We start from the raw sequence: 17331 nt of genomic DNA, 5'->3' as shown, positions 1-17331 counted from the left end.
ATTGTGGAAGGGAGTAAAGAAATGCTCGCTAAGGGCTCCCAGCTAGTGTTTATTAAAGTATGTGCAAGTTTGCAATGAGATGAGGGGACGGCCTAAAGTTTGCAAAATTGCACTCTGTGTTACTGCACCAAAATAGCCCACGAGGAGTCTTGACTCTCATAAAAATATAAGGTTGAGAAGGTGAGAGCCAAGCAATTGAACCCCAAGTAATGAAGAAAGAAGAGGGAAAAAATCGTCATAGCAGTTCTTCAATCCCAATCCAAATGATCCTATCTTGTTTGCACTTCCAAAGGCAACAATGAATAGACTTAGCAGATAAGGAGTATCAAGCACAAGAGGGATCAAATCCAAAAATGCTCCTCCATTGATTCACTACAACCCCTCCATGAATAAAAAGCTAGAAGATGAGGCGGTGAAGGGCAGGCTAAGGGGGGCGAGCTGAGAGGAAGAAGGGGCTAGCTGAGAGGGGAGGAGATGCGCTGAGAGAGGGAGGGAGAGAGGGTGGGGGAGAGGGAGGGGATGAGGATGGGGGGATAGCACCGCAACCTTGGTTATTTTCTAGCTCTTTTTAAGTTTGGTTTTTCCTCATGCATGGCATGATGTACTCTCGCATTGAGCTTGCTCCTGCGGTTTTCTTTCATACGTAATAGAAGTACATTTTTGCAAAAGAAAAAGTAAAAAAGAAAAAAGCTAGAAAAAGGGATCGATTTTTCTATTTTCGAGGAGACTCTGGAGTTTCTTCCAAAAAGTTCTTTGAATCTCCATATTTTGAGCTTTTGAGGGACTCCAACCTTCAACAATCTGAAATTTTTTGGCATTGCTTACTGTAAAATCAAAGAAGGGAAGGTAACTTTGCAAGGTTTCCTATTTCAATCCATCCCACTCACCCGGATCCCTTTGAAGAAACTTTATGGGAACATTCCCATAAAGACAAAGCCTTGAAGTACCAAGAGGGATATCCTTTGGCCGATGGTCACATACTAGGCAAAAGCAAAATAACACTACTCAACAAAGCCCACGATTCTAACAGGCCCCAAATGCACATCAAAACCTGGGCACTTGACCAATCTACCTTTAAACTACACACTGAAGACCAAAGTGCCCTCTCCACTATCTCAAATACGACATATCAAGGACATCAAACCTTCCATCTCTAACTACCCTTCATCTCTGACGGGGAGGAGCAACGGCTAACGTAGGAACTTATCGATGATGAGGAGATAAATATTTCTTTTCTTATTTGGCCATCTCTTCTTCTTCGGGCAATCCATGGCAAAGTGTCCAAAGAATCTGCAAATGCGGCACTAGTCTTAACGACTTGCAATCTTGATCTTCTATCAAAAGAGGGAGCCTTCTCGTCTTAGAAGAATCTACAAATGTGGTATTGGTTTTAATGACTTACAATCTCGATCCTCTGTCGAAAGAGGAAGCCACCTGGTCTTTGAAGCATAATGTGATCATCTAAGATGTTATGGTTAGAAACAATGAACCTAACACCAGGGACACCATTAGGCCTGACTGCCTCTACTATTGAAGAAGGCAAACTAGGGAGTGGGTGAACCTCTGTGACCATTCCAAAAGAAGCTCCAATGGTGGGGAGAAGCTGGTGATAAATTTGAGGTAGGCTCCGAAACTCGATAAAAAAGATGTGATCCGCTTGTCCTCTATTGGGTCAAGAGCCAATGTAAAAGTAGAAAGGAAACCATCTTTGAGGAGAGGGCTAGGGGGCTATCTTGAAGCATCTATACTGCAACATCTTGCCTATCAATCACCACCTAAAAGAAACCTCTACTCAAGAAGCAAACATTGATAAATGCCTAGAGAGGTCAAGCGAGAGGAAAGAAAACATATAATCCTGATCTTGACTTCTTGAGGGTGGGGTTCCATGGATGTGTGCAAAAAGAGTGATGGAACTTTCCTGTTCCACATCTTTCTGAAGCTGTTGTTGGAACTTGTCTTTTGCAAATACAAATTTTCTTGTGGCTAGTGGAGAAGAAGAAGGATCAGCTAAAAGGGTACCAATTCCCCGATCTTAGGTGAAAGGCCAACTTGAAAATTTTTGGAATCCATCCATCACGTGCAAGCACCACGAGGGAAAAGAAGAGAAGGTGAAGATGTGAGAGAAAGGATTGTGAATTGAAGAGAAAAGAAGTGAAGTGCACTGGGTGCGGGAAGGAATGGAAGGAAGTGAAATGCAAAGGGAGTAGCCAACAACTAGGAGCAAATAGGAGTACTTGCAACTAGGAGCAAACATGATGCAGGTCTCCTGGTCAACCAAAGTGTTGACCAAAGAAGTCAACCAAAGTGGTTGACTGTGTCTTAACTAGCCTAGAGGAGCATACCAGGGCCTAAGTGACAACAAACCCCCCTCCATGGGATGACCATGGGATGGCTAAAGTATACAAGTACAGAAAGTATATACACTACAGATCATGGGTGCACATGTTCATCCAAGAAGAGATATAGCAACCTATGATTATGTAGAGAATTAAGGACTGAAATGGAGACTCGTAGGATGAATCATGCTCAATCAAAGGAGAAAGAAAAGCCACAAAAAATGCATAATTATCATGAGTAAGGTGGGCTACCTCCGTGGAATGATCTAGAGCGGCAAAGAAATGGGGAACTAGATGACCCTTCGACTGTTTTCTTTGCAAGAATGCCAAAAGCCCCAAATTCTGATGAGGGAAAATGGTTCAAAGAAGGACATATTTGTAAAATCCCTTGCAATCTTGCAAATGTGGCTGCTCAACCAATGAGCAAATGCACAAGGTGTCCTGCAAAATCTATCCCGCAAAGGTGACCAGCCCAAATCAAAGGGAAAATACCTACAAATCTATCCAATCTGAGTACAAATCTGCCCGCATATGGTGGTGAAAAGTCCCTATAATGATACTTCTGGGACATGGTGCCAAGTGGAGTACATAGAAGATCTCTTAAGGCAGAACACCCAAGTCAAAGAGCAAAAGCAAAAGAATCATGAATCTGGCTGTACCATGCAATAGTGCAAATATTAGCAAATCTGGCAAAAGCCCCAAATTTGGAGAGAGCAATTATGCCAAAAAGAGGGCAAATGGGTAAAAATCCCAAATTTTGCTACAATTTTGCAAATGTCCAGACAATGTCATTGTAAATCAGATCAATGAGGCAAAATATCATTGCATTTTAAAAATATCAATGAGGCAAAATATCATTGCAGTTAAACCCGCATTAAAAAAAAATTAGGAGTAGACAACAAGCAGAAGCAAACAATGTTGACTAGGGAAGTCAACCAAAGTGGTTGACTATGTCCTAACTAGCCTACAGCGGCATACGAGGGTCTAAGTGCCAACAAAGTGCAGATAGAGAGAGTGTGTAGGAGTGAAGAAGCAATATGGGTGAGAGAGTGAACCATACAATAGTATGGGACGAAGTGGACATGGTATCGGCAGGCAAAAAACCCACAAGTAGAGTAGAAAATTTGGAGAGGTAGAGCAACTAGGAGGAGTACTTGGAGGCAAGAGAGGAGTAGCCAGGAGGAGTATAGGTAGGGAGGAGAGGAATGCATAGAAGCTGAGTAGTAAGAATTGTACAACGGGTGAACCAAAGGTTGAAGAAGAATGAAATAGCATAACATAGGTGAGAAAGGCTAAAGAAGCTAAGGGGCAGCAAGTGACGGGGAGGAGGAGCAATTAGAATAGGTTGAAAATATTAAATGACATGGATTATATGAAATAGGGAAGTATCATGTGAGGATTGAAGCAGGAAGACATATTTCTACTTGGTTGGTGAAGTTCAAAAAATGGCTCTCAAGGACAGAGTTGTCTATTTGTGTATTGTGGTCAAGCTAGTCATATGGTAAAGAAGTAGCGAGTCCACTATTTCTCTTGTACTGCTGGTTATTTACAAATGGATGCTGATAAATTATACACGAAGGACAAATAATCCCATGACAAGAAACAAAATTTGGTGGTATCTTATGACAGTCAGACTCATGCCTTAGAGCAAGCTCGCCTAGTGTTTGACGTTATGCACAAAGGCTTTGAGGATACCAGGAAGGATTGGAAAGATCCTACCCCTTCTGTGGGTATCTCAATAGAAGTGGATGAAATTGTTATCCAGTTCGGGTCTATGCACATCATGCTATGATTATCTTCTTTCCAGGTTGTGTGCTTGTTGTCTCAGATGTTAGTAACAGGTTCATAGGGTCTTTGGGGGGTTGCTTTGTGTAGAAATTGCAATATGTTGTTAAGGGCTTCTTTTGAGGTGGTTTTGATAGAAGAAAAATATAAGCATATGCCTCTGGGATACTCTCCAAAGATTTTTTAAGCACCATCAAAATTTTTTGTTGAAGATGATTGAAAGAAGAAAAAGAGGGCTGTGGCCCTTGCCTGAAACTACTGCTGCTGTGGTTGTTGAGGTTGTCATTGTGCCATCACACTATTCAAGAGAATGAACATTAAGGCCAAAATCATAGCCACAAAATGTAATATCTGTGCAACTCCTAATTCCTCAATCTCTCGCTGCCTCCACACAATCTCTTCAAGAGCCATGCATTTTGGCATGATGAATAGGAACCACACCATTGCAAGCTTCCTTTGCTGGATGATCTATCAAGAAGTTGGATGATATGCATTGTCAAAATGCAATTTCCATTGCAATATCAATGGAGACATAGGATCATAACATCCCATATGGAGTTGTAGTCAAGGATGGGGAGGATGAAGGGGTGAGGGGAATCTAGTACTTTAGCCAAACAATCTTCACTAAATAATAAGGCAGTCTGCCTGCTGATAGAAGATCTTTCTACCGATGATGATGATGACATTTAGCTGGGAATTGCAAGTGAGGGTGGAACATCACTTCAATACCTCAAGGATGGAGCAACAAGAATGAAAAGTCTTCACAACTACCCAGAAGGGCCACCATGGAATCACAATAGGTTGGTTGATGATCACTCTCACTTCTACCTATTGCATCCAAAAAACAACAAGAAACAATAATTTCACAAACAAAATGGAGTGTTTTTTAAAAAGAGGGTTGTCTTGTCATTCACAACACCTAAAAAATCTTCCACAATCATCATTTTGGAGCATTTTTCTTGGGATTTGATAGCATAACAGACTTAGCAATCATCTACACTACCATTCTCTATGAGTGCACAACTAAAAGAATCAAAAGCAACTCGAGATCACTTAAAACATCTCTCACACTCTCTTTTACACTCCTCTCAACCTTGTCTACAAAATCTGAAGACCAAACTCATGAATCAAAGCCAGGATTCATGAAATGGTATTCATAGAGGGGAGAAAATAGTGTGCATCTTGGATATATTTCATGGAAAAAAGCTCAAGACTCAAAGCCACAATTTAGGATTACATATTTTGCATGAGAAAGAAAATCGATGTTTGTTGTATGGACATGTACACATGATTCATGAACTATTAATAAGATGCATGAATGTTGCATTGATTTCATGAAAACATAAGAGTGTATAATAGGGATGAGTATGTTGCACATAACACATGATTCATCCAATGTGGATTTAGGCTTAGAGAAGAAACTAAGAACAATCATGAACTAAACCATAAATCACACCAAATCCATGAATAGGGTTGTGTAGTTTGTTAGAAGGAAGACATATGAGTATTATGAAATACTGATCAATCTTGTAAATGTGTAGTTTGTATGAAAATGAAGATGAATTTGTATAATAATCAATTGCACAAAGATTTGAGTGAGAATTGATTTTGTGTGGATATTCCTTCCTCCACATAAGAGGGGATAGACAGCCTATCATCTAGGACTTCCATTGTGGCATCATTGCTTGAAGAAAAATGGGTAGATAGTTCATCGTGGATATTCCTTCCTTGACAATAGGGGGTAGAAAAATTCTCTCATCTAAGGCTTCCATTCCATTTCTTGGATGATTTTCGATTGAGTGAGGTAAGAAAAGCATCATGATGAGGAAGACATTGTGGCCTTGCCATTCTTTCTAGTCTTTAGAGCAGATGAGGTTGGATATTGTGACTATTCCTTTCCTTATAATAATTGAATCTTGTAGAGAGAAGAAGTACCTGAGAGTTGAGAAGCTTCATGATGAAGAAATTCTGGCAATGTTTCTCTTTTTGGACTGTGGAAAAGATGGGAGTGGCTATTTATTGTGACCATTCCTTTCCTTACAAAGTTGGAATTGAAAGAGAGAGAGAGAGAGAGAGAGAGAGAGAGAGAGAGAGAGTTGAAATTTCAATATCCATGGATATTAATACCATGATAGATTCCTTTGAATTACAATCTTTTCCATTTTTGAAATTGCATGATTATAATTGGCTGTTATCTTAGTGTAATTATTTTATTCATAAGATGATCATATGAATATTTTGCATTTTCACTAAAATTCATAAAGGTAAAATGATAACAAAGAAAATTTCAAAACAATGGATTAAAAAAAAACATTGTACAATAAACACTTATATTTTACTCATTATAAAAATAAGGAGTGTAAAAGCTTTCACAACAAAAATAAAAATGCAAACTAGAAAGTAGTATCTCCCTCACACCTCTCTATATGGATACATAGCCAAACCTATTGCATTCACCTAGATTCTATTAAATGCCAACATAGGGGAAAATTACCACACGGGAAATTGATACAAGTACCCACACATAGAAAATTGCATAAAGAGGTATGGCAAGATCCCTCTTCACTTATCAAAATTAAATAAATGGTATTTCGTCCTAGATTGGAGGCTCAAATAAAAATGAGATCCTCCAAAAAGTAAATGATGGGACACACTCAACATTCTCTCACCAAAAAGTAAATGATGAGATACACTCAACCTTCACCCTCAATCAAAAAGTAAATGAGTAGACACACTCAACCTCACTCTCCCTAAGCCATGGGTTCTAAAATAAAGTTAAAATTGTTCAAGTTTGTAGAACAAGATGATTGGAGGCCATAGATCTTGGACAAGAGTGATGGAGGCTTGGTAGTCTATAAATTGGATGGTACCTTGTGTGCTTTGTGGTGAATGCAAGGAGCCTTCATTTGTAAGTCTAATGGCTGATGCCTTCTCTATTGGTTGGCCCTTATCTTGTGATGTCCTCCACCTTCTTCTCTCCTTCCCACATTGTGATCATCGCTCCTTCAGTACTCTTTTTCTTTCTCCTAAACTCTAACATGGTATTAGACTAGGCTCTTCTCCCCACGTCCCACTCTTATGACATTTATAGCCTTCCCAATAGATGCCTCTTGCTTTGCATTTATGCAAAGCATTGGCGAATCTTACAAGGAAGTTTTCTTTATATCTATTAAATGACCTTAAGTATCTGTTACAAAAGTTTTCTTTGTATCACTTACAAGGAAGTTTTTTTTTAAATTGTTAAGTTAAATTGGTTTATGCATAGGCTCTGACTTGGATATTTTCCTTTGACTTCAATTATCTACCCATTTTTAGTTGCTACTATCTCATTGGCAGTCACCAATACAAATGAGTTTTCTTGCATGCTATTTTCAAATACTATGGACTTTCCAAAGCAATATCTAGTAACTGCTCTCCTACCCATTTTTTTCAATATCTTTATTGGCAAGATTTTCCAAATGTGGCAAAAAAAAATCACCTCTTGATAATCAAGAGCTTATGTTTCCATGTATTTATGGGAGGACATTTGATCCCAAGAGTGCAATCAAATCAAAGGAAGATGAGCATGCTCATACTTTCATTCTGCTGCATTTTGATAATAATCCATGATTTTGGTGAGGTTTCCATTTGCAAAACAATTATGGAATTATTTATTAACTTCATTGATTGAATTAGTAGGATGAGTGGCTTAATAAATTACATTATTGACTTCATTGCCATATCATGAACTTCAGTGACATAACAATTATTTGAGTAGCAACAAATACTACCATGAAGGAAAGCATTTGCATAAAAGCAATAAAAGTTTGAATATTGCTAAACATTTCTTACCTACTGTGATAAAAGCAAACAATGGAAGAAAGAAAACCAACCATAAAATCCTCTCGATTCTCCAGGAGATGTCCATAAGGCACTCTGTCCCTCACGACTACATGCCATGAAACCTCCAAGCCCTGAACATGAATGTATTTCTCTAGACTACATAATGCAAGGTCCTTCAAACAAAGATTGTGCCAACACGTTAGAAAGACCCAACTTAAGCGAAATCTCATTCAATTGAGAGAGTATGTTTAAAGTTCTTTTACCTACAAGAGGACATAAGAGAACCAGCCATCCATCATTGCCATGTGTAAAAGCTACTACACTAATACCATATCTAACATGGTCCTTGTAAGATTATTCCATGTGGTAATCCCAACATGTCCCTCCATCAACAAACCCATAGGCAAGTCTAGCAGTATAAAGTCTGCATCCCATTTTACTTTCCTACCCATTCTAGTGTAATCCCTCCCCTTGCTAGCAACTAAACTCCAAGAAAGAACTCATGTACACCTTTGTGTAGACATCATTCTTCTTGGTAGTAGAAAAATTTAATCCCATAGTAATGTAACTATCTACTAGTGAACCAAATATAAAAATGTCTCCATGACCATCCAAAGGTGATGGGCGGTGATATGAAAATGTGATGAAATCTTTCACCATTTTGGTTTAGATTTCTACCTAGAAGAGAAACCTCAGTGATTGGTTCCTCATCCCTAGTTTCATGAGGTGGAGTATCCACATCCTCTACTTCTGCAAAATAGGGATTCCAATACTTTAGAAGTGTAACTTCCATACATTTTTTCTACCAAGTAGGCTATAGAATTATTGATGGCATACCTTTCTCTTTAGTTGTTTGTTTTGTTTGCCTAGAGGACATTCTCTTTGGAGTATCTTCTTTACCAGTCTTCTTACTAGTTGTTCAATGTCAAAAAACATATCGCTCTCACAAACTCTTTGCGTATCTTGATCGATCTCTGTAGCCCTCCTTGATGCATGTTCGTCTCCTCTCTTTGAACCCTTGATAGGGGTTTTGCTGTCATATGCCTTCAAAGAGGAGAATGTATGCTTCCTTTCCTCTAGCTTGATGTCCTCTAGGTACTGTTGGAGTTTATAATCCACAGGAAATACAAATGGATGGGTCATGGCATTGAGGACACACAAATCCTTAAGTGCCATGGTAGACTTTTTCTTTATCTTCTCAAGGAAGATCTCCTTGGCAAGACACCTAAAAATGATACAAACCAATAGTCACCATCTTTCATTACGCAACAAGGCAAGAAATTGATCATAAAGAAACACCTTACGCTCTAAAGTTGTTGTCTCCTAAGGGCATGAAATGCATATCCCTCATCCTCTTGTTTTCTTTAAGAAGAGACAATATCATTAGCTTCTCCAAAGCTACAATGGATTCATGACTCTCATATCTCATATTGAAGACTTTTGTCTTCCACCCAATGCTTGCTTCAACTCAAAGGTGTACTCCACCTTTAGCAAAAAAACAAAGTGTGAAGAATTTTCATGAAGATTAAGCGAAGTAATTTCATGATGGTTTTGAATCAAATGAATTTCAAGTACCTGAAAAACAAGAAGAGACAAAATCCCTCATGATAAAGGAAACCATTTTTCTTCTCCAATGCAATGATGCATCCCTTGATCTGGACATCTCAATCATTTGTTGTTGCTCCTTTGTTAGACGATTCATGAAGAATGTTGGATCCCACTTGCAAATGTTATTTATATTGATAAGGGTATCTCAAAGGCTTGGCTTAATGATTGCATGTTCATTCAATCTAAAATTCAAGAAGGAAGAAAAATATTTCACTCAAACATGAATGCCAGAAAATGAAATGCATATTCATCCAATCTAAAATTCGACAAGAGAGGAATACATTTCAATGGAACATGAATCCCAAAAAAATGAAATACAACTCTAGAAAGTTGGAAGTCAATTACAAATTCATCCGTTGCAATCCAGTCAAAAATGCAATTTTAGATGTCCTCCAGGGTCTATCAATGTGCACATCACTCTTATGTGTCTAGACCTTGTCTCCATGTAAGCCTCAACAATCAGGTCCATCCATGCAATTATCCTATGATTCCCCCCCATACGTAGAACATCTCTTGGACATAAACTTTCACTTACTCTTGCTTGCAACCTCCTTCTCAAATTCACTTACTCTTGCTTGCAACCTCCTCAAATTCACTATCCACCTCCTTTCATATTTGTGACCATGTATTCACAACTGCACTTGTAACATGACTCCCCTATCCATCACACTGGCACAAGGACACAATGAACGCCCCCTTCTTAGGCAAGTAGCCCTCATACTTAAAAGCACTCTTTAGTGTAGATACATTGCTTCTAAAACCCCTAACCTGATCATAATGAATCAACCTACAAAGGGGAATCCTAGGACATTCATTAGACCCAAGTCATCTGCACTTCCCAATCACATCTCCACCACTTACTATCTCCATGTCCATCTCAGCAAATTCATCCTCATCTTATTTTTCTTCAACTAAATGCCCAACCTTTGTGATAGAATGTTTCTCAGACACTTCTTCCTCCTCATTTACAAGGATATTAGGAGGTTGAAAATTTGAGCCCACAACAACTTGCTTCCCCCTTTCCTCAACCTGAGGATGAACATCTAGATCCTTAGGATTAGGTCCTAGATTTAGAACCCTCTTTCTTGAACCCTTTGGCATGTCTGCAATGATTCATCACAGTATACTTAAACTAATGCAAGAACAAAAAAGGAAAGGAAATTACCATGAACCAAACATGAGTTGGGGGTAATGTAGAGGCCAAAAGTATACACTTTTCATTCTTTTGGTCACAACACTACCCTCTCAATGAAGCTTCATATCAAGAAGTTTGCAACCCAGCCAACATGCATATAAGGCATATAGGCATGCATAAATGTGTGAATTGAGTGCAATGCATGAACTTTCAGGAGGCTTTATATCATACTCTCCTTAGATGTTTTTGGCCTTAACATTGCCCTCTTAATGAAGCTTTTGGATTGCATATGCTTGCAGTTTCTTATGCATTCAATGTCATAAACATTTGCAACGTACTCCAATTCCTTAAACAATTGCTTTTGGCATGCTCTGTGAAAGTGAAGGATCAAGGAGGATCAAAGCACCATGAGAGAGACATAGGGTAGCAAACACTCAATCTATTGCAATCTATATATCAACAATACATGATAGGCTTCTTATATAGAGAGAGCCTTTAGAATAGTCAACCATGTGGGATCCTCTCATCCACATCTCGTTTTGTGGATATCCTCAATCCACATCTCCACATCATGTAGTCCACATCCTAGGGTGGCTACTTTAATTCTTTCCTATACCATACCTTAGCCCTTTAGTCTATGTGCTCATGGCACCATATCTCAACACCTCCCCTTGGTGCCATGATACTTTGGCTACTGCAAGGTGGTCAGATGTGAGTTACATTCCATCACCTCCCCTTAGTGCATGCATTGCTACTTAAGGTGGTCAAGTGTGGTTTTTACATGTCAATACCTCCCCTGGGTGCTTTCATAGCTATTCTCAGGTGGTCAAGTTTGATTTACAAAATATAGGCAAGGTTGGCAAGGTTTTTGTTTCTCAATACATTCCATTGATGTCACCTTTTGGCTCATGGCTTGATGACGACTCCACATAGTTGACTTGTTGGTTCTTCAATCTGCAATCTTCTTCCTTGTGTCCCAGCTTCTTGCAATGGTGACACTTTGGTTTGTTCTTCAATCTGCAGTCACTTTGATAGTGACCCATCCTTCCGTAATGGTAGCACTTCGTTGATGTTTTACTGAATAGTGCTTGTTCTTCATTATAGCTGTTGTGTGTAGATGTCGATGTCGATGTCGATGCCTTCAGCTCTCTTTCTTTTTCGAGAAAAGAGGATACACATTCTTCAAACTTTGGATCTGGCAAATTCTTCAAAGTGGTTGTTAATGCATATACTCTGCAGGCATGCTTTTAAGGAGAATTGCAAGTGCATCTTTCTCTCCTACTTTTGCATTTATGCCCTCTAGTTGAGTCATAATGCTTTTGATTTTGTTGATAAATTGTGCCATGGATTCATTGAAGCCCATGTGCATACCATAGAATTCAATCTTAAGATGGATTTCTTGGTTTTTGGCTTTTGCACCAAACACTGTGTTCAACTCATCCCATGCATCCTTGGCATGATCCTTAGAGTCTATATGATGAATTATGTTTGGACCCAAGTGCAATCCAATGAGTGATAGTGCTGCTTCATCTTTTTCCTTCCAAGTATCATTTTGTACAGTGGGTATGTCTTCTTTTACAGTCTTCCAAAGCTTTTGGTGCATCAGGAGATATCTCATTTGTGTAGACCATGTGTGAAATCCTTCCCCGGTGAACTTCTCAACAGTTGGGGTGCGGATTGCCATTGCAAAGGTCTTACCAGTTGATGATACTTTCAAATTTGGTAGTGTCTAATTGCATATAGAAAATTTGAGTTGACAAGCGCGTAGAGCTCAAAAAACTGGTTATTTTTCCTTTTTGGAGCGTGTGCAAATTCTTCCTAGATTGGAAGTTATGGCTTGTCAAAGATTCCATGAAGAAGAGGGGGGCCTTGATGGTGTGGCACACGGATTCACATGCTGAATTCCATACTGTGCTTAGTAGGGCACTCTGTTCTTAGGTGGCACTTGGTGATGTGGCACTTTTAACTAACCCTAGTTTAGTTAACCCATAGTTACTCAAACTGTACCAAGGTTCAAGTGACCCAAATAGTTAACTTAACCACAGTTAAAGGTTACCACCTTATCTGCCATGTGGCAATCAGCCAAGTGGCCTAAGGTCTGAAACCTTAGGCTGAAGCTTCCATGCAGAGAAGCAACGACGGCGAGAGGTCGACGGAATGGTGTGGCGACGACGACAATGAAGGAGAATGATGGTGCGTGGTCGGCTTTTCTCTGTCTGTGGAGCAGCTCATTCAAGGCAAGACTCATCGATTGTTGATAGTAGATGCGGTGGAGCAGTCGGTTGCAGAGCCGTGGTAGAGGAGCATTCTCGTCACTAGCTCTATCTTCAGGATCTTGTTGGAGGCACAAGCAGAGCTTTGGAGCTGGAAGTCACTGGAAATCTGAGGCTGTAGAGGAGCCATGGATGGTAGCGACATTGGAGCTACAACCGATGGGCGCTGGGAAAGCGAAAGTGAAGGAGCTTTGGCTACATAGGGCTGCGCTCAACTGTAGATACGCAGGAGATGGCTGTTCTGTTGTAGATGTCTTCTAGGCGGCTGTAAGGTCAGCTAGCTATCACTTTTGCTTGCTGTGTGCACTGGCCGTAGGTTGCAAGGTCGGCTAGCTATAGCGCTGCTAAGCTAGTGAGTTGTGCTCAGGGTTGCTGCAGCTGCTTGTAGATAGAGTCACTATAGGTGATGCTTGCATTGTAGATAGGCTAGGCTAGTCATGCACATAGAGGCTAGTTGCATGAGGCTAGTTGCATGGTAGAGGAGTCATATAGAATAGAAAACCTTTCTCTCTTAGAATAGAAAACCTCTCTACATATCTCAAAAACAGGAAGGAGAATAGGATGAATTTCTCTCTCTCTCTCACACACAAAGAGCTCTCCCAAACACTCAAAAGAGATGAACTAAAATGAATGGAAATTCCTCGATGGAAGTGAAGATCACTCGAGAATAAACTCTCGATCTCTCACACTCTCAATCTTTCTTGAGAAGGATGGCGCCTTAACTAAAGGTACAACCATGCTCTGATACCATGTGAAAGTGAAGGATCAAGGAGGATCAAAGCACCATGAGAGAGACATAGGGTAGCAAACACTCAATCTATTGCAATCTATATAATCAACAATACATGAAAGGCTTCTTATATAGAGAGAGCCTTTAGAATAGTCAACCATGTGGGATCCTCTCATCCACATCTTTCCTTGTGGATATCCTCAATCCACATCTCCACATCATGTAGTCCACATCCTAGGGTGGCTACTTTAATTCTTTCCTATACCATACCTTAGCCCTTTAATCTATGTGCTCATGGCACCATATCTCAACATGCTCATGCTTTACATGTTTTTAAAGCTTGCAATGCCCAAAACATGAACATAATACCATACTAAGAACACCTTTTCATATGCTAAAAGCATGCCTTTGGCCTATGAAGTCATGCAAATTGAATTCCCAATCATGAACCAAAGATGACCATTTTATTGCCCAAAAGCATGCTTTTAGTCTGCGTGTTAACACGCAGTCAAAAAGCATGCAAAGAGCATGCTTTTGGCCGATTATTAGACTTCCCATCATGCCTAGGACCGAGACATTGTAGCATACAAAGAAGACATTTTTACTGCCTTGGAAATTAAAGTCCCAAGCATACGGTCAAAGCAATGCAACAAGATTCATTCTCTGGCTCACTAGACATGTAATTCTCAAATGATTCATTAGATATGCTATATTCAAATGATGAAGCATAGTAACCTAGTAGACTCGGCTATTTGGGAATGTGAGTAAACAAAAGCATACTAAAGATCAGCTATGAAACTGTGAGATGAATCCTAGAGCAAAAATGTAAATTAGAAGGGGCTATAAGTTTAGTGCTCTAGAAATGTAGAGCATTTGAAACTCAGATGTAAAGGCATCACAACTGATAGGAACAAAAGTGGAGCGCATCTGTAATTTAGAGGTATAAAATTCAGCAAATTTGAGAAGATGCCTTTGCTACGACAATTGCATCCGATGTGATCATCTTGTGTGGCAACCAGTAGTCAACACTGAAACAGTCCCCCATTTGCATATTTCATCCATGCTTTCCCATGTGCCACTTCTCAGAGTTGGTCGCTACTAACTGATTTGACCCTCAAAACAATGCACTAAAGCAATGCCACTAATGCCATTAAAAAAATACACTCTATCAATGGCAAAGCTTTCCCTTAACGTAGAACTCTTTTAGAATCCACTCTCCCCTTTCTGCCTCATGTTATCATGTGTCATGTGAGTGTCTAGGTTCATTGTGCATTCATCAAGTGCATTCATCAACGAATCTCTTTTTGTGGAGGTCGAGCTACAATAAGAAGAATAGTTGCTATTGTCCAATGACATGTGAGGATGTGCCTCAAACTATGAGATGATTCGGTTCGCCGAGAACATTTGTTTGGCTCTCAAAATTTCCAGTCGCTGTACCTTATTTCATGCTTTTTTAGTTCTACTTCTCAAACCCCAGAGCTAAAAATAGGACGAATTGGCATCGGCTTTGCTTCATTCTCGGCTATGGAACTCTTTTGTGGATTTGGCCATATGGTTTTCAACCTTTTGGAAATTGTCAACTTTAGTTTTGCAAGTGAATCTTGATGTGTTGAAATCCTCTAGCTCAATAGCATGAGATCATGCCAGAGGAGTAGAATCGCTTGGGTAGAGGACCAAGGCAAAGCTTAGAGCCATAAGATCGATCTGGAACTTTGGAATTAGAAAAAGAAATAGGACTTTGGAAGAGAACTCTGTTGGGTGAGTAATTAGAAAAAAAAATGGGACTTTGGAAGAGAACTCCATGCAACGAATTGCTAGAATAGCATTTTCGGCAAGCCTTTTATCTTATGACTTGTCCTACTGAAGCTAAGTTCATCTCATCATCATCAATGTAGTTGAAACTACAGAAGAGAAGTAAGGAATTATAAAATTTCTCTTGTATAGCACTTTCTTGATTCTGTACGCTTCCTGGGATGGAAATCTCCCATAACGAGTCACATGCGAAGTAACCTCTCCCATAACGAGTCACATGCAAAGTAATTTTACTTAGATAGTCTATTAGCTCTCTCCTTTATGAATGCAATCTATCTATTTCACTACTAGATCTACTTATTTTTCCTCTCTCCTCCTTCTCTAGGTGCTTCAGAGTAGCAAACTCGCCTTTTCGTCCTGGGTTAATGGAGCTCACTGTCTCTTTCTCTGCTCCCTCTTTGCCTCGTTCTCAACAATCCATTCTTTGTTGGTGCTAATGTCTTGCTCCATGAAATCGATGACTTCAAAAAGATCCATGGAGCTTTAAGCTATGGGAATATGGACCACATGAACAAGAGATAGTGAGGGAATAAGGTGAGAGGGAAGAAGAGTTTGAGAGTAATGCTATGGGATGAGTACAAGAACGATAATGGGAGTAGACTCGAGTTCCAAAGTAAGGCTGTAGGCAAGATGGAAGGAGTAAATTTGAGGAGAGGAGGAAGGTAATGAGAGCAAAGTGGAAGAAGTGTTTGGCTGTAAGGCTGCGGGCAAGATGGAAGAAGTAAGCTTGAGGAGAGGAGGAAGGTAACGAGAGCAAAGTGGAAGAAGTGTTTTGTTGTAAGGTTGCTGGCAAGATGGAAGGGGTAAGCTTGAGGAGAGGAGGAAGGTAATGAGAGCAAAGTGGAAGAAGTGTTTGGCTGTAAAGTTGCGGGCGAGATGTAGAAGACGAACGGCTAGAGAGGGATCTATAGAATTGCAGACTCATAATGTGAAATGAAAGATTTAGAATAAAGAATTGGGAGAGGCTGAGATGTCGCTAAGATGATGGTTGGAGAATGCTAGACTACTAGATTGTGTGAAGTAATAGATGCAAGACCATGATGCGAGACATGTGAGATGGTAGATTTTGAGTACATTGAAATCTATAAAATAAAGTGATGGAACACAAGAGTGATATAATTATTAGATTCTCATCATGAGATATTTATTTTATATAATAAGTTAGACTTACAGATGCAAGACCATAATGCGAGACATGTGAGGTGATAGATTTTGAGTAAATTGAAATCTCTAAAATAAAGTGATGGAACACAAGAATGATATAATTATTAGATTCTCATAATGAGATATTTATTGTATATAATAAGTTAAAATTTGAATAAAGTGAAACTGATTAAATAAAATTAGAGAGGTGAGTTGTCGATTGAGTGAAGTAAAAGATGCAAGAGTGTAATGTGAGAGACATGAGATGATAGATTTTGAATACATTTAAATCTATGAAATAAAGTCATTAAAGATAAGAATAATATAATTATCACACTCCCTTATTTCATACATCCTAGTCCTTCTATGAGCACATTCTTCTTTCATCAATCTTAATTTATCATCTCCCCACCCACCATGGATGTCCTTGGCATTGTCACAGACATGGAGTCTGGAATTGATAGTCTCAAAGAATGGATTGCTGACCAAGGAGCAAGGAGAGACACAAGAATTCGACAAGGATCTCCACTGACACAGATGGAGAGAGAGGAATTCGATGCACAAAGGTGGACAGAGACTCATAAGATAGTAGAGAAAGAAAGACTTTTACAATGTATTATAAAAGCATGACAAGATCTCTTAGACTTCTTAAGCAACCTACGTTATTAAAGCACTCGATATGGCCGA

Source organism: Dipteris shenzhenensis, chromosome 12, assembly GCF_047967505.1.
Source record: "Dipteris shenzhenensis isolate YYH24624 ecotype China chromosome 12, Dip_SZ_1.0, whole genome shotgun sequence".
Classification (NCBI taxonomy): domain Eukaryota; kingdom Viridiplantae; phylum Streptophyta; class Polypodiopsida; order Gleicheniales; family Dipteridaceae; genus Dipteris; species Dipteris shenzhenensis.
This window is presented reverse-complemented; position numbering follows the sequence as displayed.